Source organism: Tupaia chinensis, unplaced genomic scaffold (assembly GCF_000334495.1).
Source record: "Tupaia chinensis unplaced genomic scaffold, TupChi_1.0 Scaffold147282_1, whole genome shotgun sequence".
NCBI classification, from domain to species: Eukaryota; Metazoa; Chordata; class Mammalia; order Scandentia; family Tupaiidae; genus Tupaia; species Tupaia belangeri.
In genome coordinates this window covers 3,114,076-3,136,574 of record NW_006207133.1, presented here as the reverse complement: position 1 = coordinate 3,136,574, position 22,499 = coordinate 3,114,076, and the positions used below count along the sequence as shown (strand labels likewise).

At 45.4% G+C, this 22,499-nt stretch overlaps 2 pseudogenes; both read left to right on the top strand.

The window, feature by feature from the left end:
- Positions 1 to 11,482: 11,482 nt before the first annotated feature.
- Positions 11,483 to 20,617, top strand: LOC102498106 (suppressor of cytokine signaling 2 pseudogene; annotated as a pseudogene).
- Positions 20,618 to 21,840: 1,223 nt separating this feature from the next.
- LOC114006362 (uncharacterized) lies at positions 21,841 to 22,043 on the top strand (annotated as a pseudogene).
- The last annotated feature ends 456 nt before the right edge of the window (positions 22,044 to 22,499 follow it).

Genomic DNA, 22,499 nt, shown 5'->3' with positions numbered 1-22,499 from the left:
TTATCATACAGCAAATTTCATACATTCGGAATGCAGTTACATTGTCAAAGCATTCAACATGGAGTTAGTACTGACAAGGCATAATTATGAATGAAAGTTTAGATTCAATGAGAATCAAAACACTGCAAAATAAACACATAACAATTACCCACTTCTAGATCAAGCCTGGTCTCAGAGCTGTGGGTCATGCCATTTCTTGTCAAGAGAATTGAAGGCACTCCCTCCTCCATGGTACTCACCCAGCTTCAAGTCCTGCTCTGCCCTTGAGGTTCAGGATCCAGGGTCTGCCATATTCCTGTGGCCCTTTCCTGTGACCCTGAATCCCATGCCTGTGGTCACTTATGTGGTGGCAAAGTTTCCATGTGCCAGCCAGTATTGGGAGCAGTTGCAGTTCATTGTTACTCTGTGTATTCTCAGCACTGGGCTTTGTAGGCAGCACAGAGTGAATACTTAAGGAGTGGACGGATGGGTGGATGGATGGATGGAGAACGTGAGCAATGCCTGGGAGGAGAGGGAAGTAAGTGATGCAAAAGGCCTCAGACTCTGGGGACCAGCAGTTAGCATAATGGCTATGTTGCTGGACTCCCACGTAGTCGACCGCCGTTCGCATCCCAGACCCGGTGGCTTAAAACTCACGCCGGGCGCGTGTGCATGCGTGCCCAAGATCCCAAGAGTAGAATGGAGGAGAAGGGATTGCGGTGTGGCCATCCCCCCTGGGGGGTGATTTCTCGCTTTCTGTCTCTATGTCTCTGTCTGGCGAGCGCATGCACCCTATGGCAAAAAACCTCTCCAAAAAAAAAAAAAAAAAAGGCCTCAGACTCTGTTTCTGTTTGGGTCCATATTTCAAATGCTGAGCAGAAATTCCTTTGAGGCCCCACCATGGAGTAGAGTGTAGTTGAAAGGGTCATAAACCAGAAACCTTTGGCCTGGCACTGTGGGTGTTTTCTAGACTCCAGGCACTTAGGGACAGCTTTTGGTGCTTAGAGAAGCACTACCTTATCACTCCTGCCCTCTGCCCTTGCAGTCAGATTGTTCCAGCTCCAAGCATACATGGTTTCTTTACTCTGGGGGTTGCCACAGAAAGGGGCTAGAAAGAGGCAGTAGAAACATAGGAACACAAAATCACTGTGTGGAACAGTGATTCTCAAACTCCAGTGTGCATCAGAATCACCCAGGAGGGCTGTTAAAATCCAGAGGGCTGGATCCCACTCCCAGAGTCTCTGATTTAGCAGGTCTAAGGTGGGACCTGAGAATTTGCCTTTTATTAAGTTCCCAGATGATGCTGAGGCTGCTGGTCCGGGACCACACTCAGAACCACTGGTATAGAACACTGGACCAAGAAGACTGACTCTCTGCTGTCCAATCCCTCTGTAACCCACCTAGCCTCTGCCACGGTTTCTCATCTGTGGAACGTGATAACAATTCAGTCATGGTGAGAGTGAAATGCGGTGAGATGTGTAAAATACTCACCACAGTGGCTGGCACATAGTACGTGGTTGTGAGATTGTGATTTACAAGATATACATATATGCACATCTTTACATTTATAACTATATATAATAGATACATATATTGTTACAGATATATTTGGTCTTTTATTTGGTCATTGGGAAAGTCAGGGTGCATTTTTCGCATAGAAAAACAGGAAAAATATGTCATGATCTAATATGTGCTCCTGCTTCTTGGCGCACAATCCCTAAAATACTTGGCATCTCCAAAGTGATGTGGGTATTTTGTATGCTAATAAGTTAACACAAGGCCAAGGACTCCTAGATAGCCTCAGAATGGGGCTAGTTGCCCGCTTCACAACTTCCGTGGAGGGGAAGGGGCTGAAGGGTGAGTTGATACCAATGGCCAATAAGTTCATCAGTCTTGTATATGTAATGAACCTCCGCAGAAACCCAAAAGAACAGGGTTGGGGGGCTTCTGAATAGTGGAGGTTCCTGAAGGGTGATGTGCCCAGAGAGGACAGGAAGCTCTGTACTCCCGTCCACACGCTCTGTCTCCCTTCATCTGCATCTTTGTAATATCCTTTATGATAAAGGAGTAAATGTGTCTCTCTGAGATCAATAAGCTGCTCTAGCAAATTAACTAAACCCAAAAAGGGGGTCCTTGCTGTACAGTCATTTGGTCAGAAGTACAGGTATCAACAATTGGTCTTCTATGTATATTTGATCCTATTTCTTGGCACACAACCCTTAAAACAGTTGGAATCTCCAAAGTGATGTATGTTTTTCACAATGACTGAATTGTTATCATCATTTCACAGACAAGAAACTGAGGCAGAAAGAGACTAGGTGGGTCACAGAGAGATTTTACAGCAGAGTACCTGTCTTCTCCTTCTTGGTCTGATGTTCTGTACAGTGGCATCTCAAGTGGGCATGGGCCGTCTTATCAGTCTGGTGGACTCTGTAACTACCTCCAGGTAGAAGTGTCAGAATTAAGTTAGAGGACACCCAAATGGTGTCCACCCCAAAACTGGTTGTTGGTGGGAAGAAATTCCCACATATTTTTTTAACTAGAGATAACAGAGATGTTCTGTGTTGACTATTGAGTGAGAGAGTGTCTCCCAAGCTTGGGATGGCAGGTGTATAACATAGGAGCAAGCCTCCATAACCTCTCCCATGCAGACATCAATAATCAATCAGAGTTTTCTTGCCAAGTTCTAAATATGGCTTATGAATCCTCTCATTTCTGTTCTTTAATTGCTGGAGGGTGTACATGCTCATGACAGAAAAAGAGAGAGAATAAGAAAGAGAAGGAAGGCACCCTCACAATGGGGCATGGTCATGCCACAATCACTTCTCCTCCATTTCTTCACCCCATCAAGAATTTTGAGTATACATACACAGACAACCAACATGTTTTTCAAGGTGCTAAGGCCTAGATTTGAACCATGGTTAGCTTTGTGGAATCTGCTCCTAATGCACAGCACTTAACCATTACACTACAGGACCAGCCCAATAATCAATAATATATATTTTTTGGAGAGGTTTTTTTTTTTGCTATAGGACATGTGCACTCTCCAGAAAGACAGAGAGAGCCAGAAATCACCCTCCGGGGGGGATGGCCATACCACAATCCCTTCTCCTCCATTCTCCTCTCAGGGTCTTGTGCACACACGCACACACACCTGGTATGAGTTTAAGCCACCGGGTCTGGGACTCGAGCCACGGTCGACTACATGGGAGTCCAGTGACATACCCATTATGCCAACTGCTGGTCCCAGTTTTTTAATTGGCTCAACACAGTACTCCAGGCAGCCACTACTGATCACTCAACTGGATTCAGCATGCATATTACAGCCTGCTTGCTGTTCTGGGCTGTGAGGACCACAGACCCTCCTTGCTGATGGTCAAGCTGAGCCGCACATCTTCTTCCCTATCCAAGAGACACCAGGTAGCCTCTGAGTGCTAGGTGGGCAGAAAGTCCACAGGAGGAAGGGAGGAGTGTCTGCTTGGCTCCAGGGATCACAGAACTGGCCCAGTAGGAATCCCCCAAGGAACCATGATGTTCTTTGCCAAGCACTATGAAATGCTGATACATTCAATTCCCTTGGGTGAAACAGGAAGAAAGAACTAGCTGAAAATCTTGCTCCATGACATGAACATGTGGTTGTGTCCCACAGAGAAACAGGCTGATGAACATGTGGTTGTGTCCCACAGAGAAACATAGGTTCTCATGGCCAGGTGGGTGGCATAGTGGTTAAGGCAGCTGGATCTCATGTGGCTGATTGTAGAGTTCAAGTCTCAGACTTGGTTGCTTGGGAAATGTGTGGGTGCATGTGTGTGTCCAAAATCCTGAGAAGAAAATGGAGGAGAGGGCACTGTGGCCATCATTCCCAGGGAGTAATTTCTCACTTTTCTGCTCCCTCTCCTTTTCTCTGCTTCCAGTGAGTGAGCACACATACCTTATAGCAAAAAAAATAAAAAAATAAAAAAATAAAAAGGAAGGAAGGAAGAAAAATAGGTTGTAAAACCAGTAATTATTTTCAGATTCTATCAATATTAATTTTTTCCATTAACGTTTTAATCTGCTGCTATTGGGGACCAGCAGTTAGCGTAATGGCTATGTTGCTGGACTCCCATGTAGTTGACCATGGTTTGCATCCCGGACCCAGTGGCTTAAAACTCACGCCGGGCACGTGTGCGTGTGTGCCGAAGATCCCAAGAGGAGAACGGAGGAGAAGGGATTGCGGCGTGGCCATCCCCCCTGGGGGGTGATTTCTCACTTTCTATCTCTCTGTTTCTCTCTCTCTGTCTGGCGAGCGCACACACCCTATAGCAAAAACCTCTCAAAAAAAAAAAATCTGCTGCTACTAAGGAAAATTTATGGAGAATATAAAAAAATCAAGACCATTCTACTTACCAGCTTGGAAGTGACACAGTGTGTGGCAGAAGAAACGTGGGCTGTGTGGCCAGGCAGCCCTGGTGGAGCCCCTCAGGTATAGGCTAAAGTGATCAGCTGTATAGGCCTACCTCAGAGGTTTCCTAGATGGGGGACTCATTTAAAAAAAAAAATTAAGTTTATTTTATTTCTTTCATGAAACAGAGTGTATAAGAAAGAAAGATACCGAGAAAGGGGAGGCACCCTCGACAGGGTGCCCTTATCTATTTATTTTTTATTGCCAGAGGGGACATGTACATGTGTGCGTGAGAAAACCCCACGATGAGACCTGATCACAGGGCAACTCTTTCTTCTCCAATTCTTCATCCCATCAGTATCCTGGGCCTTCCTGGGATGTTTTTCAAGCGGTTGGGGGCTGGCTGAACCCTAGTTGGCCATGTGGGATCCAGCTGAGTCTGCAGGGCTTAACCACGGTGTGACGAGGCGAGCCCATCTTTCTCTCTTTCTCTCATTCTCACATGTGTGCACAAACACTCTATCATAAATAAGGGGGGAAAAGCTCTCAAATAAGTAAGCAAATAAATAAAAAAGGAGTCACTGGGTCAGCTACAGTGGTTTAGCCGTGGAGTGCCACTCTGGTGCTGGGTCCCTGGGTTTGGCTCCCAGGTCAACTGTGCCACACTGAGCACACACACCTGTGTTCGAGCGGCTGGGAAGGCTGTGGGGGGAATTGCAGTGTGAGACCCTGTTAAGGTTTCTTATCTCTCTCCCTCTCTTATAAAATACATTCTTTTTTTCTTAAGAATTATTTTTATTTAACTTTATTTATTTATTTAAATTTGATCAAAGAGGGCCAGAGTGAGTGAGAGAGAGAGAAAGTGAGAAAGCAACCCGCCAGGTCTGGGACTCGAACTGCAGTCAGCCATGTAGGAGTCCAGGGCCCTTAACCACCACACCACCTGCCAGCTCCTAAAATACATTCTTACTTAAAAAGTTATTTTGTTCAAATCAGTATCCAAACACAGCCCATGGACTGAAATGTGTTAATTTGTTTCTTAGGGGCTCTTCTCTCTGTATTTTCTCTGGCATGCATTTTAAATTATTTATTTATTTATTTTAATGGAAGAAAGAGACAGGCCTTCCCCTTCACCTCTCAGCCAGCCAGGATCACGGGCAGGTCCAGTGTGTTCAGAGCAACGTGGGATCTGAACCCAGGCTTCCTTGTGGCCCCACCACCATCCAGTGATACTCTACCATGTAAGCCACTGTGGGGTTTAGCATAGTTTTTTGTTTGTTTGTTTTGTTTGACAAAAATGGATTGTTTGCCTTGTAGAGTTCATGCCAACCGGCTTTTTAAGTTGCATCTCTGTGGAGTACTTTAACATGTTCTTCCTCTCCCCCTGTACTTCCTGTGCTGATAGTTAGGTCTGGAGTTGTGCTCAGATTGGGGTTATCGTGGACTGTTTGGCTGGAAGACCCAGAGGTGGTGCAGGTGGTGCAGGTGGTGCAGGGGCCATGCAGGTGACTGAGGACTCTTGAGGTTAGAAACAGTTTTCATTTTGTTTACGTTTTCTCAGAGCCTCACTGGCCTGCAGTGTGGGAGGGCTGCTGTACACCTTTGCACCCAAAGACAGGAAGCTCAGCAGCTGCCTCTCGGGTGTGAGCCTGGCCTCCAATTGCTCTAGGCCTCCGGGCCCAACTCCGGGTGTGAGCAACTGGAATCCCTTCAACCAGTGAATGCGGTGCTTGGTCTGTGTCCAGTCTCTTCCTGCTTCTAAGCCCTCCCCAAGCCTGGGCAAGGAGGTTGAGCCAGCTCCAGGCACCTCTTTCCCAGGCTCTCCCTGTGCCCAGTATGGACAGGAGTGTGGCAAGACCAAGTATAAACTCTCTACTTCCTTCTCTTGGTAAAAAGTCCCAGGGGAGGTCCAACTTCAGCAGTGCAGGCGGCAGGGCGTCCATTGTGTGATACTGAAGCCACCTGGAGGACTGAGGTTCGGACCCTGAGTCAGCCTGAGGAGCGCACCAGCAGCATCCGGCTCTGGCTGGCTGGAAGGCTGAGGGCAGGATGGAAGGATCACAGTGGGACAAACCCCCCCCCTCAATAAATACACTTAAAAGCAAGCACACGAGCAGGCAATGTGGAGTGTGAGGATGAGGGTTCTGGGTGCACAGCCCAGCTTGGCCCTTCACCAGCTATGCACCTTGGGCAACTCAATTAACCTCTCTGTGTCTCAGCTTCTTCCTTTTTAAAAAACAATGTCAAGGTTTTTGCCATAGGGTGTGTGCTCTCGCCGGAGAGAAAGACACACACAGAGAGAGAAGGGAAGTGAGAAACCACCCTGGGGAGGATGGCCATGATGTAACCCCTTCTCCTCCATTGTCCTCTCAGGATTTTTGGCATGCAAGCCACCTGCATGATTTTCAAATCTCTGGGTGCAGGACTCAAACCATGGTCAGCCATGTAGGAATCCAGTGCCTTAACCACCAAGGCACCTGTTAGTCCTTCTATGTCTCACTTGTTTACTCCGTAGAGCAGGGATCATCCTAGGACCCACTCTGGGTAATGGCATGAGTAACCCTCCTGGTGCATGGTTCCCAAATGCTCCTCAGTAGTCCTCATGACCAGCTGTGTAAGCAGCCTGATTCCCCCGGGTGAATCTGCAGGAGGTGCTGGTGGAAAAGATTTGGAGCGGAGGCTGAGAAGCCCTCGGAAGGAAGGGAGCACCACCCAGTGCAGCCTCCATGGCGCTCCGGGGCCTGAGCGCGTGCTGTGAATGAGTCGTCTCTCTGGTGAACACTGCCTTGTTTCCCCAAGTCTCCACCTGGAAAGCGGGTAGTCCTAGACAGCATTAAATCCCAAGCATTGCTGAGGAGGCCCTGGCAGGAAAGGGAAAAAAGATGCGGAAAATGGAGGCTTGGGAGGGGCCAGTTCTCCCATCCTTGGGGAGCAGCTCAGGGCTGCCCCAGGATGTCTGGAGGATGGCCTGGAGGGACGACAGGTCTTCAGAGTCATTTTCAAAGGGAGGTGTGAGTGTGTGCTGGGAGAGTGGCCAGTGCCTATGGAAACGTCCAGGGTGAGATAGCGCATGCCTAGTTAGAAAACACTTTCAGGAGCCAGCAGATGGCATAATGGTTATGTCACTGGACTCCCACAAAGTAGACCATGGTTCAAGTCCAGTGGCTTAAAATTCACCCTGACGCTTGTGCGAGCGTGCCCCAAATCCCGAGATAACTGAGGAGAAGGGATTGCAGTGTGGCCATTTCCCCCCTCACACTTTCTGTCTCTGGCCAGCAGCACAAGCTCCCTATAGCAAAAATACCTCTTAAAAACTTTCAAATGATAAGAATTTCCATTTGGAAAGGAAAATTAAGCAAACAAACCTACAGCTTTCCAACACAGCCTTTAAAAGTAAAGCTCAACCATGGGAACCAGCAGTTAGTAATGGCTATGTCGCTGGACTCCCACGTGGTCGACCGCGGTTCGCATCTGGACCCGGTGGCTTGAAACTCACGCTGGGTGCGTGTGCGTGCGTGCCCAAGATCCTGAGAGGAGAATGGAGAAGGGATTGCGGCGTGACCATCCCCTCTGGGAGGTGATTTCTCGCTTTCTGTCGCTATGTTTCTCTCTGTCTGTCTGGCAAGCTCACGTGCCCTATAGCGAAAACGTCTTAAAAAAAAAAAAAAGTAAAGCTCAACCAAAGCACGGCAGTGTAGCTGTGATGGGCTTTCAAGCAAGGGAGTCTACTTTTGTGGCGGGGACAAGTTCACCAGTGTCAACCAGGTGAACGAGCGCTGCTGGCTGGGCCAGTCCAGGCGTCGGCGCGCCCTCTGGAGGTCGAGATCCCAAAGTACAGCGCGGGCCGAGCCACCCAGCCCTCTCGAGCCGCCTGGACCCTCGCGCAGTCTGGACGCCAATAGCCTCAGGAAAGCCAATCCAGAAGGAGGCAAGACGTAAACACAAGAAAAAGCCCTGGGGTAGTGGTCCGGCTAAGTGTGCACTTTTTCTTTTTTTTAAAGACTGAGTTTTGTTTGTAAATATTTTTTCTTTTCTCTCTGTCTTTTTTTCTTTTTTCCTTGAGAAGGAGAGGACCTCTCCCTCTCCGCTCTCAGTGCGCGCGCCAATACACACACACACACACACACACACACACACACACTCGGCAACAGGGTCTTCACGCTTTGATTCACCGCAAGCCTCAGCAGCTGAGATCGTCTGCTTAGGAGGAAGGAGGACCTAACCCGGATCCGGACCCCGGACTTCCCGTGTCGTCCCTCGTCTCTGAAATGTTGCTAGGGCTGCAGCACCAGCTGCCCCGGGTTGCGCCTTTTTTTGTTTTCCATCACCACTGAGCCTCACCATGCTCTCCCTCCATGGAGTGTGAGTGTGGAGGGAGAGGAAGGTGGATAACTCCCTGAGTAAGGCCACCTTGGACTCTTCCAGTCTACAGGCCTGTTGCAAAGATTTAATCTCTTCAGAGAAAAAGCTTCCCAGGGGGACTCCTCTGAAGAAGCATCCCCTCACTGCTTCTTCCCAAGGGGTAGAGGGAGGGAGTAGCTGGGGCTGTTTCAGGGTCCTCACTGGATCTCAACCCATGTGTGGGTTTGGGGATTCAAAGCCTTGTGAAGGCTACCTGCTCTTTCAAGCCGGTCTTCCAAGTCCAGCCACGTCCCTTCTCTAGCCCTGCTCAGACTCCTCTCTGGAAGGAGTCAGCACCTGGGTCATTTCCTGGGCCTGGAAGCTCCCCCTGCTGGCCCTCAGCCCTGCCACTCTGACCTCCCAGGCAGGGCCCTCATGCCTTCCCAAGACCTAGCTGAATGCAGAGGAGGAGCCACCAGTTCTACCCAACCACCAATCACCTGAGTCTTTTGCTCCTGTGGGGTCTCTCTCCCTTCTCCCTATTCAGCCCAGGAGGAAAAGGGGAAGACATGGGGCTCACCCTGAGCCCCGCTCTCCCTTTACCGTGGGCTCCCCTCCCAACACCTACCTAGGGGGCTCTCCTCTGTCCAAGGAGTGCAAACAGCCCTCGGGGCAGATTCTGTATCCCTTTCTTCTATAGTTTATGTTAAGGGTCTATTCTCAGTCTTTCTTCTTTTAAGATTTACTTATTTTTTAAATAAGAGAGTACAAGTCTGAGGGAGAGAGTTTTTTGTTTTGTTTTGTGTTTGTTTTTGTTTGTTTTCTTTTTTTTGTTTGTTTCTTTCTTCCATGAGAAAGACAGAGACAGTCTGTCTATAGTACCCTCAATAGGGTCCTGACACTACAGTCCACACCCAGCCTCAGCCAGCCCCAGATCACTGGTGATGTGCACTCAGGGTATTCAGGGATGCCTCTGCACTTGAACTAGGAACCTTCCCCTGTGGGATTACCTCACAACATAACATTTTGCAGCTGCATCCCTGTCTGGCCCCAAGACAGGTATTTCATTTTTAAAAAATAATTATTTAATTTTATTCATCATCATTATTATTGTTTTTTAATTTGGCCACAGAGAGAAAAAGTGAGAAAGCAAGTCACCAGGTCTGAGAATAGAACCCTGGTCGATCATGTGGGAGTCCAGTGCCATAACCACCATGCCATCTGCCAGCCTGAGACAGGCATTTTCAATAGGCTGTCATCATGTGGTGACTCTCCTGCACCAGCCTGGGAGTTAGCCAGGACTGCAATCCTGCACCGCCTCGCCTGTCTGCTCAGGTGGAGCTGCAGGCAGAACCTGGGCCTCTCCCGTGGCTTTAGCCACTGAGCAGAGCCCTCCCACTTCACTGCTGCGGCTAGAACCTAAGTGTTGCTTTTGGTAAGTAACGAGAAGCTTCTGGAAATCAGGAAACCATCTATCTCCCCATAAAGCCAAGCTTTCGAGATGGTTGTCTTTCTAGGATTAAAATTAGTTTGAAAGGTGAGCAAAGATATATTCAAAAGACATCTCTTTTCTAGGTCCGCAGCTCCAAAAAATTACTTAGAGGAAGTATTTTGTGTAATTCTAAGTGTCCAGGTTTTCTACTCTAATATAATTCCACACTAATAGGAATCAGGACTCTGGCATGTCCTGTGCATGTCCTGGTAGCAGGACAAGAGCAGGATGGGCCTAGAATATTTTGTTGTTAGTCCCAAAGGTTTCAAAGACGTAGTGCTAAAAGGCCAAAGGAAGCTTTTGGCCAAACTGCAATACTTGACAACAATTTATCACAATTCGCATGTCAAAATTGAATAATAATTGCAGTTTTTTAAAACAAATTCTTTTATTTAACTGTATTTATTTATTTATTTAAATTTGATCAAAGATAGAGTGAGATAGAGAGAAAGCCGCCAGGTCCAGGACTCGAAACATGGTCGGCCATGTGGGAGTCGAGTGCCCTTATAACCACCATGCCACCTGCCGGTCCCATAACTGAAGTTTTTAAGAACAAGTTTTGTCTAAGGCAACAGGAAACTAAAGATACCCTAGAAATGGAAAGGCTTCTATCAAGTATATGAAGACAGTGCTTTAAGTAAACCTCAACGTAGCGAAGGTTTGTTTCTGAAGCTACGCTCTCTGTTTATTGGTTGTCAAAGATGAACTTGGAAGTGTGAGCAAGTACGGTCTGACCCGGGAAGAGAGGGGAGGGCCCTACCAGCCTTGCTCACACAGAGCCACAGGTAGGAGGGGTGTGATCCAAGAGGCAGCCTTGCTCACACAGAGCCACAGGTAGGAGGAGGGGTGTGATCCAAGAGGTTGGGTCGGGCAAGTCTCCACAAGGGAGCCAACTGCCTGCCAGGATTTCATTCCTCAACCTCTGGGGGTGAGCTCTCCCCTCATCCTAATTAACCAAAGTCCTGCTAAAACAAGCATGCGTTTTCCCCTCCCCCTGCTCTCTCTTTTTCTCCTTCTCCTTTCTCCTCATTTTTCAGCATCTTTTTACTGTTTCCCTTGAAGGTATCAAAATAAGCATTTCTACAATCCCCAAAAAGTAAAATAACAAGTGTGAGGATGGTGATTATAAGATGGTGTTGGTATTTTAAAACAGGTTTAAATGTAAATGTAGTAGTTAGTTTTGTTGTATTTGTGGGTGTTTTGTTTCAGTTTAGATCTTTTTCTTTTTAAAGTTTATTATTTATTATTGAGGGAGAGAACAAGAGAGGAACAATAAGACCCCCAATATGGTTGTCACCGAGATCCTCCCTTCAGCACTGCAGTCTGTCAGGATCAAGAGTGTGCCTGGTGAGTTAGGGAAGACCCTGGACGTGAACCCTGCACCTCCCCCTATTGCTCCAGCATCACATAGCAGCACCACCCGACTGCCTACACCACTGTGGCTGGACCCGAGTCTCTTTCTTAAAGAGCCAGATAGTAAAACTTTAGGCTTCGCAGACCATATCGTTTCTGTTGCCGCTACTCAATTGCACTGCTCTAGTGAAAGCAGTCATAGATAAGAAAGCAAGGGGCAGCTATGTGCCAATAAAACTTTATTTTTAAAGTCAGGCAGTTTACTGACTCTGGACTAGAATAGTAGACATTTCCAAAATCAGTCACAATAAAATATAATTGTACTGGGTCGTAGGAAAAGTCATGACATATTTTTGCATAGAAAAACATGGGAAAAGATGTCATGACTTTTCTGATGACCCAATAGTTGAAATTGTTTAGGAAATTTATTAAGTCTGTCATCAGTGTTCAACTTTTTAAGACACTTGGTTCTGTTAGTGTGGTTTATTAAACTTGTGCTGTGTTTAACAGAGTCAGCATTAATGACCCCACAAGCAGTGCTAAGCATTCCTTTCCACTCGCAAAAGCCTTTCTGATATTAAAATAGCCTACCGATTGATGTTAAAGAGCTGAGTCTAACTTCACAAGTATTTCAACTGGTAAAGGAATTCTCATTAAAGGGGTGTGGCAGAGCCGGGCTGGCTCCTGAGCAAACCCGTTTCCCCCTTTCTCCTGGCACACGTGGCTGGATTACATTTCCCAGCCTCCCTTACAGGGAGGGTGAGGTGCCTGAGTTTTCCAGCCAATGGAATGCTGGCCCATAAAAACACTATCATCTTCAAAAACAAAACAAAAGCCACTGTCATCTTCGTTCCCAGGCCGAACACAGAGGGCTCCAAGTCTGGAGGAGAAGGCACAGGTGGGATCTGGAAGCAGCCATCCACTGAGCAGGAACTCTGGTTGGGGCTTCCTGTGCATTAGCAATAACATTTTATGGTATTGAGCCACTTAGATTTTTGACTCAGCTATTACAGTGAAACTTTTTAAAAAGTTTCCTTCTGTCTTTTTTTTTTTTTTCATGAGTGAGCAGAGCAGGGAGAGATAAAGAGAGAGGCACTCCAACATGATCTTCATGCTGCAATCCACCCCCAGCGCTAGCCAGCCCGAGCGTGGGTGTGTGAGTGCCTGGTGTACCCTGGGAGCAATCTGGGTGTGAACCTGGAACTTCTTTTTTTTTTTTTTTTTTTCTTGAGAGATTTTCGCTATAGGGCACGTGTGCTCGCCAGACAGACAGAGAGAGACATAGAGACAGAAAGCGAGAAATCACCCCCCAGGGGGGATGGTCACGCCGCAATCCCTTCTCCTCCATTCTCCTCTTGGGATCTTGGGCACACATGCACACACGCCCGGTGTGAGTTTTAAGCCACCGGGTCCGGGTCGCGATCCACGGTCGACTACGTGGGAGTCCAGCAACATAGCCATTACGCTAACTGCTGGTTCCCAGAACCTGGAACTTCTTATGTGAGATTGCTCTGAAGAGATTTGGGCTTTTTAACTCCACCATTGTCCAGTCCCAAACAATAATATCTCTCTTTTTTTTTTTTTCGAGAGAGGGTTTTTTTTTAGGGGGCGTGCGCTCACCCGAAAGATAGAGAGAGAGGAAAGTGAGAAATCATCCCCCAGGGGAGACGGCCCCACCGCACTGCCTTCTCCATTCTCTTGGGATCCTGGACATGCATGCACGTGAGCCTGGTATGAGTTTAAGCCACCAGGTTCGGGACCTGAACCACAGTCGACTACATGGGAGTCCAGAGACATAGCCATTCCACCAATTGCTGGTCCCAACAATAATATCTTCACTGTGATGGTGACAGATGGCAATGGAGATTTACTACTATGCTTTGTTTGGGAATACAATACTTGGAGGGTGTGGAGCTGAGGAAGACAAGGAGTTAGGATTTTGCCATCTATCTGTTCATCCCTTCAACAAATATTTACTGAGCATTTCTGTGGCTAAGCTCTGAGGATACAGAGAAGTTACCGCCCTGTCTTCGAGGACTTCATGTAAAAGGGAGCAGACAGTTGTGCTGACAAATAATTGCCCTACAGCATTTGATGGAAATGTGTCCATGAGGTTGGACAGAACTAGGAGGGCATTACCAGCTGGGGAGAAGAGGAAAACGACTTTTTTCAAGGCCATACCAGAGTGCCACAGCCTGGGCCGAGTGGGAAGAGGGAGGTGGGGGTGGGAAGGAGTAGCAAGAGGTAAATCAGGGTCCCTGCAAGCCCACTAGCCACCAGACAGGTGGCAAGAGGCAGGCACTAGAGTTTAGGCAGTATGAGCTCTGTATAAAAAGTGCAGCGTTCAGTGCAGATCTACTCTTACAGTGCAGTTTTCAGCCAATTAAAGAAGCTGCTGCATACACAGTGGCCAGGCAGGAGGACTAGAATGACCATGCGGAGATAACGGTAACAGATTGCTCAATCGCAGTTCTTCCCTTGACCGCCAGAGGGAGCTCCAGTGCTTCATGTAAGGTTCTTTTTTTTATTATTATTTTTTTATTTTGTAGTGGGTAGCATGGTCTCAGGAGAGCGACATTGAGAGAGAGAGAGAGGGAAAGTAAGACAGCACCCAACGAGGAGGGATGGCCACACCACAATTCCTCCTCCATTCTCTTCTTGGGGTTTTGTGCACACATGCAACACACACCCAGTGTGTTTTTCAAGCTGCCAGGTCCAGGATTTGAACTACACAGTAGGTCATGTGGAATCCAGTAACCTTAACCACCCTGCCACTATTGGCTCATTCTTTCAATGCATGTGTTGGAAGTCTATTGTGTGCCAGGCACAGTTCCAGTCCCACTGTCTGGTAGGCAGTCAGGGGCATCAGACTCGTAAGCAGATCATTTAGATTCCATGCATGTGGTTAGTCCACAGATAGACCCATGCTTAGGATATCATAAGAATGCAGAGGAAGACTCAGTTATATCTTCTTTTCTCTGTCCTTATTTTTGGAATTTGTGCAAGTCCTTCTCCCTCCACACAACACTAATCACCCTCCGTATTGAGTTGGAGCCAGCCACTTCCTCCATCTGAGCACAATTGGTTTCACTTAATCGTCATAGGATCCTTCTTCAAAGATTAATAAATGGAGTTTCAGAGAGGTGATGTAGCAAGTGGCAGAACCTGGATTCGAACCCAAGCCTGCTGGCACCAAAGTGAATCCTGTACTTAAACACCTGCCCTCGGGCTCGCTCCCTGAGGCTGCACACTTTACTTATCAAGTGCCAAGATCTTCTTTCCTGGCCCTAGTCCAGGCCTAACTTTAGTTTCTTTATCAAAGATCACTTGACTATATTTATGAGGGTCTACTTGGAGGCTCTCTATGCTGTTTCATTGATTTGTTTATTCCTTCACCAATACCACACTGTCCTCATTATTGTAAACTTATAGTAAGTATTGGCATCAGATAGTGTCAGTCCTCCAACTTTTCACTTCCAGTCAATATTATGTTGGCTCTTGGAGGTCTTTCATCTCTCCATATAAACTTTAGAATCAATTTGTCAATATCTATAAAGTAACTTGCTGGGATTTTGATTGGGACTGCTTTAAATCTATAGATCTAGTTGGGGAAGAACTGACATCTTGAAAATATTGAGTCTTCCTCTCCATGAACATGTAATATCTATTTAGTTTTTCTTTGATTTCATCAGAGTTTTGTAATTTTCTTTATTAAAGTATTATATGTATATTTATTAGACTTACAACTAGAATGTATTTTTTGTACTAATATAAGTGGTATTATGTTTTTAATTTAAAATTCCACTTTCTCCAGTTCCACTGATAGGAAAGTAATTGACTTTTAAATATTAGCTCTGTATCCTACAAACTTGCTATAATCATTTATTAGTTCCAGTAGTTTTTGTTAATTTTTTTTCTGATTTTCTACATAGATGATCATGTTATCTGTGAACAAAATAGTTTTATTCCTTCTTGCCCAGTCTTTATTTTAAAATTTCCTTTTTTTTTTTTTCCTTATTGCATTGGTTAGAACTTCTAGTACAACGTTAAAAAAAAAAAAAAGTAGTAAGAGGGATATTCCTGCCTTGTTTTGTTTCCTTAGTGGTCAAGTTTTGAGATCTTCACTATTAAGTATGTGGTTAACTGTAGATTTTTTTGTAGGTATTCTTATCAAGTTGATGAAGTTCTCTCTCCATTCATAGTTTAGTTTTGAATTTTATCAGGTACTTTTTCTACATCTGTTGGTATTTTTTCTTAAGTCTGTTGATGTGGTGGGTTACATTAATTGATTTTCAAAAGATATAAAGAAATAATTTTTTTAAAAAAATCTCCTTTATTCCTGATAGACTATGTGTGTGTGTGTGTGTGTGTGTGTGTGTGTGTGTGAGAGAGAGAGAGAGAGAGAGAGAGAGAGAGAGAGAAAGAGAGAGAGAGAGAGAGAGATCCTCCATGGGTCTGGTCATGCTACAGTTCTCTTCCTCTAGTCCTCCAGCCAATCAGATCTTGGGCACTTACACACTTGCCTTGCATGTAGCCGGCCAATTGGTCACCAAGTGGGATCCAGTTTCTCATGAGCAGCGCATTATCTTTGTGCCACAAAGTCAGTCCTCACTGATTGATTTGTGAGTGTTGAATCAGCCTTGCATACCGGGAACAAATCCTCTTGGTTGTGGTGTACATAATTCTTTTTATACACTCTTGGATTCACTTTGCTAATATTTCATCGAGGGTTATTACACCTATGTTTATGAGATATGGATCTGTAATTTATTTTCCTGTAATGTCTTTGTTTGGTTTTGGTATTAAAATAGTACTGACCTTAAAAAATGAGTTAGGAAGCCTTTGTACATGGGTATCCCCCCCCTACACACACACACACATACTCTCTCTCTCTTGCTCTCTTTTTAAAATTTGCCAGAGGCCATGTGCACTCCCCTTTATACTCTCTTAATGATGTTTCCTGTTATTTAAAATTCTATTTCATGGAAAAAGTTTTTCTTTCATCCCTGAATAAAAACACGATCCCTCCCATTTGCCAGGTTCCTTCTGTGTAACAAAGTGTCCTTAGATGGAGTGAAAGAAGCCACACACAAAAGAATATGAATGTACAGTTTTATCTAGATGAAGTTGTAGGGTGGACATAGGTAATCTATGACAGGAAAAAGACATCAGAGCAGCATTTACTTCCGGGAGGGAGCATGACACTAAGTGGGAACTTTCTGGACCATTAATGTCCTACATTTTGATAGCGATCTAGGTTGTGCATGTATATGGACTTGTTAAAACTTATCACATGGTACACTTAAAATGTATGTATTTGGTTGTATATAAATTTTGTCCCAAAGAAATAATAGAATTGTAAATAAACATTGGACTTCAGTGAATAATGTACATGCCTAAGTATTTGGTAGGAGTCATGCAAGCATTGACAATGTATCAATACTTCAAAATGCATTGAAAAATATTTCAGATGGCTGGATAGATCAAGGGACGAACGAGTGGATCCATACACAAGGAATCTTTAAAAAGTTTATGGAAAATTGGGAACCAGCAGTTAGCGTAATGGCTATGTCACTGGACTCTCGACCACGGTTTGCTTCCCGGACCCGGTGACTTAAAACCCACGCTGGGCACATGTGCGTGTGTGCCCAAGATCCCGAGAGGAGAATGGAGGAAAAGGGATTGCGGCATGGCCATCACCTACGTGGCCATCCCCTCTGGTGGGTGATTTCTCGCTTTCTGTCTCTCTGTCTCTCTCTGTCTGGTGAGCGCACACACCCTATAATGAAAAACCTCTAAAAAAAAAAAAAGAAATAAAAAAAAAGTTTATGGAAAATGAATTTTTTCCATAAAATAATAACTATGGAATAACTATGCATGGATTTTCAAGGGTTTTGTGTTAGAATAAACTCATACTTTAATTCCATTTTCTACACACCTTTTTGAAGTCCCTCATATGACCAAACAGCTAGAGTAAAATGCCATGATAAAATCTATGCACTGATAGATTGATGTTTGCTGTCAAATTCTTCCAACTTTTCTGTATGTTGGAGAAGTCTCATAATGAAATGGAGAGGAATAAATAAATAAATGGAATGGACTTTAAAGATTAGAGTGATTCAAAGAATGATTCCTGTTCTGGCCTCGGCCATGCAGCCTTCTGTGCAGCCTCTGGCCTCCTCTGTGTGTCCAGTATCTGTCCTGGGATCTCTGTGCTAGAAAGTGGCTTTGTTCCCCAAGAGCTGGAATGCAGTTTGCCAATGACTCATAGTCTCGGCCCAGACAAGATCTCCAGGTTCCTTTCCAAGCATTTGAGCCTTGATTATTAAGGAGGTTTGCTTCCTCCTACTCCTTGTAGTGACTTTAGAAAAGGCCTGGCGTTTGCTTCCTGCTGTGTGTTGCATCCAACCTACCCTGCCCTGCTAAAGAAGAGGCCTTGCTCTGCCTCCCTGGGAAGAAATAAGGACAGGAGTCAGCCCCGTAGTGTAGTCATTAAGCATAGGAAGCTGGATTTCACATGGCTAACCAGGGTTTGAGTTCCACCTGGCAGCTTAAAAGACACACTGGGCAGCACATGTGCCTTGGTTCCTGATGGGATGGACAACTGGAGAAAAAAGAATTGTAGCATGACCAGGCCCTTTTGGGGAGTGATTTTTTTTCTCTTTCTCTCTCTTTTTGTCTTATGGACACATATGTGCTCTCTGGCACTAAAAATATAAAAAAGGAAAAGAAAAAAGGATGGAGCTTTCCAGGGCAGGCTCAGCCCCACCCAGCACCTCTGCTGACTCCAGAGGGTTCCTAGTTAAGGCGGGGACTCTTTAGGGTTAACACTCATGACCTGCATTAGTGACCTACTGCTCCGTGGCAGAGCTGGAACAGAAAGAGAGAAGAGTCTGTGAACAGCTCCAAAGTCCAACAAGAAGAACAAACATTCAGAAATCATGCAAGGTAGCCCAAATGGAGGGAGGGAGAAAGGGAGAGATGGAGGAAGGGTGGGAGGGAGGGAGAGAAAGAGAGAGAGACTTTGCCCCTGAAGCAGAAGCCACTGAAGAGAACTTTGGAAAAACTTTACTTCCAAGAACCTGAAAATGCGAGATACGATCTTTCATAAACTGACTATTAAAACAAAACAAAATTTTTTTAATACTAGGGAACCAGCAGTTAGCGTAATGGCTATGTCGCTGGACTCCCACGTAGTCGACCGCGGTTCGTGTCCCGGACCCGGTGGTAATACTAGAGGGTATATATGTATGCGCAAGAGATAAAGAGAGAGAGAGACAGAGAGCACCTCCCGATGGGGCCTGGTCATGCAGAGGTCCTTTCTCCTCCACTTCTCTATCTCATCAGGCTCTGAGCGCATGTATGCCCATCTGGCACCTTTCCAAGTCCCAGAGCCAGTACTTGAACTCCATCAATGATGTGGGATCTGGCTCCCTTTGCACACTGCTTAAGTACTGATATTTGAGGAGAGATTTCTGACTGTTCTTCCTAGACTAAGATGCTTTCCCAGGGACCTGGGAGAGTCACATCTACAAACATTAATCTTGCCCTAACAGACTGCTTTGGTTTGGTGATCAGGGGCAGCTCCTTACATCCTGACCTTGGCATAGCATCACCAGATACATAGCCAGGCCTTAGTGTCTACATCCAGGTGAAATTCAAACTTACTTTTCCTACCAACTCTAAGTCTCTTTTAGACAAAGACTTACATATTTAACTAATAACTAACCTAATAATTTCTAAGCTCACCTATAACCTATGAACCTCTGCTTCCAGATGTCCTGCCTTATTGGGGCACAAGAGATAAAGAGAAAGAAAGAGAGACAGAGAGCACCTCCCGATGGGGCCTGGTCACGCAGAAGCCCTTTCTCCTCCAGTTCTCTATCTCATCAGGCTCTGAGCACACGCACACACCTCTGGCACCTTTTCCAAGTCCCAGGGCTAGGACAAGCCTTACATGCATTCACCGCTTTGTCTCCTGCTCTCAGATCAGAATAAAAGAACTGCTGCCTCTGAACACCTCAGGAGACACTTTCATGTTTCTCCAGATGTGGTCACGCAAAATCATACTATGAATAAACTGTTTTATAATGATAATTTCTACAGGCCTCAGCAATTTCCATCATCAGTTTGGGGGCCAGCCTTAAACCAATCTTTAAGGCCTATTCCCACTGGATCCACAGGTGATCTGTGGGTGACCCTGTCTGCATCCATCCTCTTGGACCAGGGAAGGAAGAGTCCGCAGCTCCCCAATCCCTCCCTCACACTGCCACCATCTCAGAAATAATCGCAGCTCCCCAATCCCTCCCTCACACTGCCATCTCAGAAATAAAGCAGGGACTCGTTTGGGGGTTCCTGTTGACTTTCAGGAAGGACATGAGCTCCTCTTTGACTTCAACTTGGGAAGCCACCTTCCTTTGCCATGTGAGCCTTCTCCTTTGACCCCGTGTTGCCTTAAGCCCTCTGGGAATGGCATGGAAGGGACATGGGGCCAGTGAGGGGCCACTGGGTTGGCTAAGGAAATGTTCCCAGAGGCAGTGCAGCTGGCCAAGGTCCTGCAGGAGCTCAAACAGGACGGTACTAGGGAAATGTGGCAGTTGGTAAAGCCAAAGACAAATCAAAAGAGGCACCAGAATGAACTTTCTTGATTAGGGATAGTTTGCATTCAGACTGCCTGCTAACAATATCTGTTAAAATATCAGCTGGATCAACTAATCTGTGAATTGAATACAAGATGGGAAATGTGGATTGGACTCTACCATAGGTGTCAGGTCCAAGCTTAAGCACTTTGAAAGTGTGGCTCATCTGATTGACCACTACCTTCAGATGTGCAAGGATAAGCAGACAGACCCTGAAGTCCCCCCACCACCACCCCCTCCCCAGTGGCACTGTTCACCTTTATCTGACCAACCTCTCTGCTGTGCTTTTGTAGATTCACCATTAGCAAATGCAACAGTACCTTCTGGGGTCTACCCTTGTCAACAAGACTAAAAGACTGCTTGGAAGAATATATTAGATGGGTGCAAAAGCAATTGCAGTTTCAGACTGTGGATTTTAAAGCATTATAACTAGGCTAAAATACATCTTTATTACTAAAAGTAGGAACCATTACAATCAAGACATTTTTGCCAATGAGAAGTAAATTTGTTTATTCCTGTAGCATAAAAGCCCATGCTTCAGCGTTTAAGAAATTTTTGGAAAACATCTTCTGCATCCGGCTGGTTGTGGAAGCATTTTCCCAGCAAAAAATTGTCCACATGCTTGAAGAAGTGGTAGTCGGTTGGCAAGAGGTCAGGTGAAAATGGCGAATGAGGCAACACTTTGTAGCCCAGTTCATTCAACGTTTGAAGTGTTGGTTGTGTGGTGTGTGGTCAGACATTGTTGTGGAGAACTGGCCCTTTTCTGTTGACCTATGCCAACTGCAGGCATTGCAGTTTTCGGTGCACCTCATTGATCTGCTGAGCGTTCTTCTCAGATGTAACGTTTTGCTGGGATCAGATCCCATCAAACAGTGATTGTGACTTTTTCTTTTTTTTTGGTGCAAGTTTGACTTTGGGAAGTGCTTTGGAGCTTCTTTTTGCTCCAACCACTGAGCTGGTTGGGTTTTCATATAAAACTCACTTTTTATCCCATGTTACAATTTGATCGAGAAATGGTTCATTGTTGTTGTGTAGCATAAGCGATGATACTTCATAACAACAGTTAAAAAAAAATGTGGTCAGTTCATGGGGCATCCACTTACTGAGCTTTTTCAACTTTCCAATTTGCTTCAAATGCCAAACGACCATAGGATGGACATTGAGTTCCTCAACAACTTCTCATGTAGTTGTAAGAGGGATCAGCTTTGATAATTACTCTCCATTGGTCTTTGTCAACTTCAGCTGGCTGGCAGTTAGCGCCTCCTCTAGGTCCTCATCTCATTTGCAAACTTCTTCAACCACCATGCACTGTACGCTAGCCATTCCTGAGCCAAATGAGTTGTCGATGTCATAAGTCCCTCTGCTCTAGCACCCACTTTAACCTCAAATAAGGAATTGTTCAGATTTGCTTATTGTCTAACATAGTTTCTATAGTCTGAAATACATATCAAATAAAGAGCAAGTAGTCGTTCAGATTTGCTTATTGTCTAACATAATTTCTATAGTCCGAAATACATATCAAATAAAGAGCAAGTACTAAGTCCTTAGTAAAACAACGGAAGAAGTGCACATTAAAATGATGTATAACGTAACTGCATTTATTTAAGAATGTATCCAAGATCAAAAGGCAAATTTCAACAGTGTAAACCCATAGCTTTGCACAGTGGCAGTGTCGTAGCCGATGAGGTTTATCTGAGGCGCGATTATTGCTAATTGAAAACAGTGTAAACCCACAATTACTTTTGCACCAACCTAATCAATTCCGGGGACATGTATTTCTCTTTTTCTAAACATGCCTCGTATAGAGTATCTCTGAAAGCAGTTGTGTAAAAGAGAAGAGAAGCTTGAGGGACTGCTCTGGATAACTATGTGGAACTCCTTCTAAGAGCAGCTAAAGCCAGTCAGCTGCACAGTCAGCTATGTATTTCAAGTTCCCCCAGATATTTTCACCCGAGTGATGCTTTTCTTCCTAAGGCTGACCAAGTCCAGTTAGTCCTTTTAAAAAGGCAGGATGTCCCAAGCAAAGACTGAAGGAGCAATTTATCAGAATTCCTTGCCTTTCTGAGGTCCCTCTCTCTTCATGGAGAACTCCACGCAGGAATACTGAAGAGGTGGAGGGAATCAAGGTGACACAGGCTTGACTTCAAGATTACATGCTTGGTGGCCAGAATCCATTTTAAGACATTTTATATTTTGCATTCTAATATACCTAGGAGTTTGTTAAACAGATCATGCTTGTAAGTATTTATCCTTCATTTTATGTAATTAACCGAATCAACAACAACGAAAAGTGACCTTGAAATTGTGTATT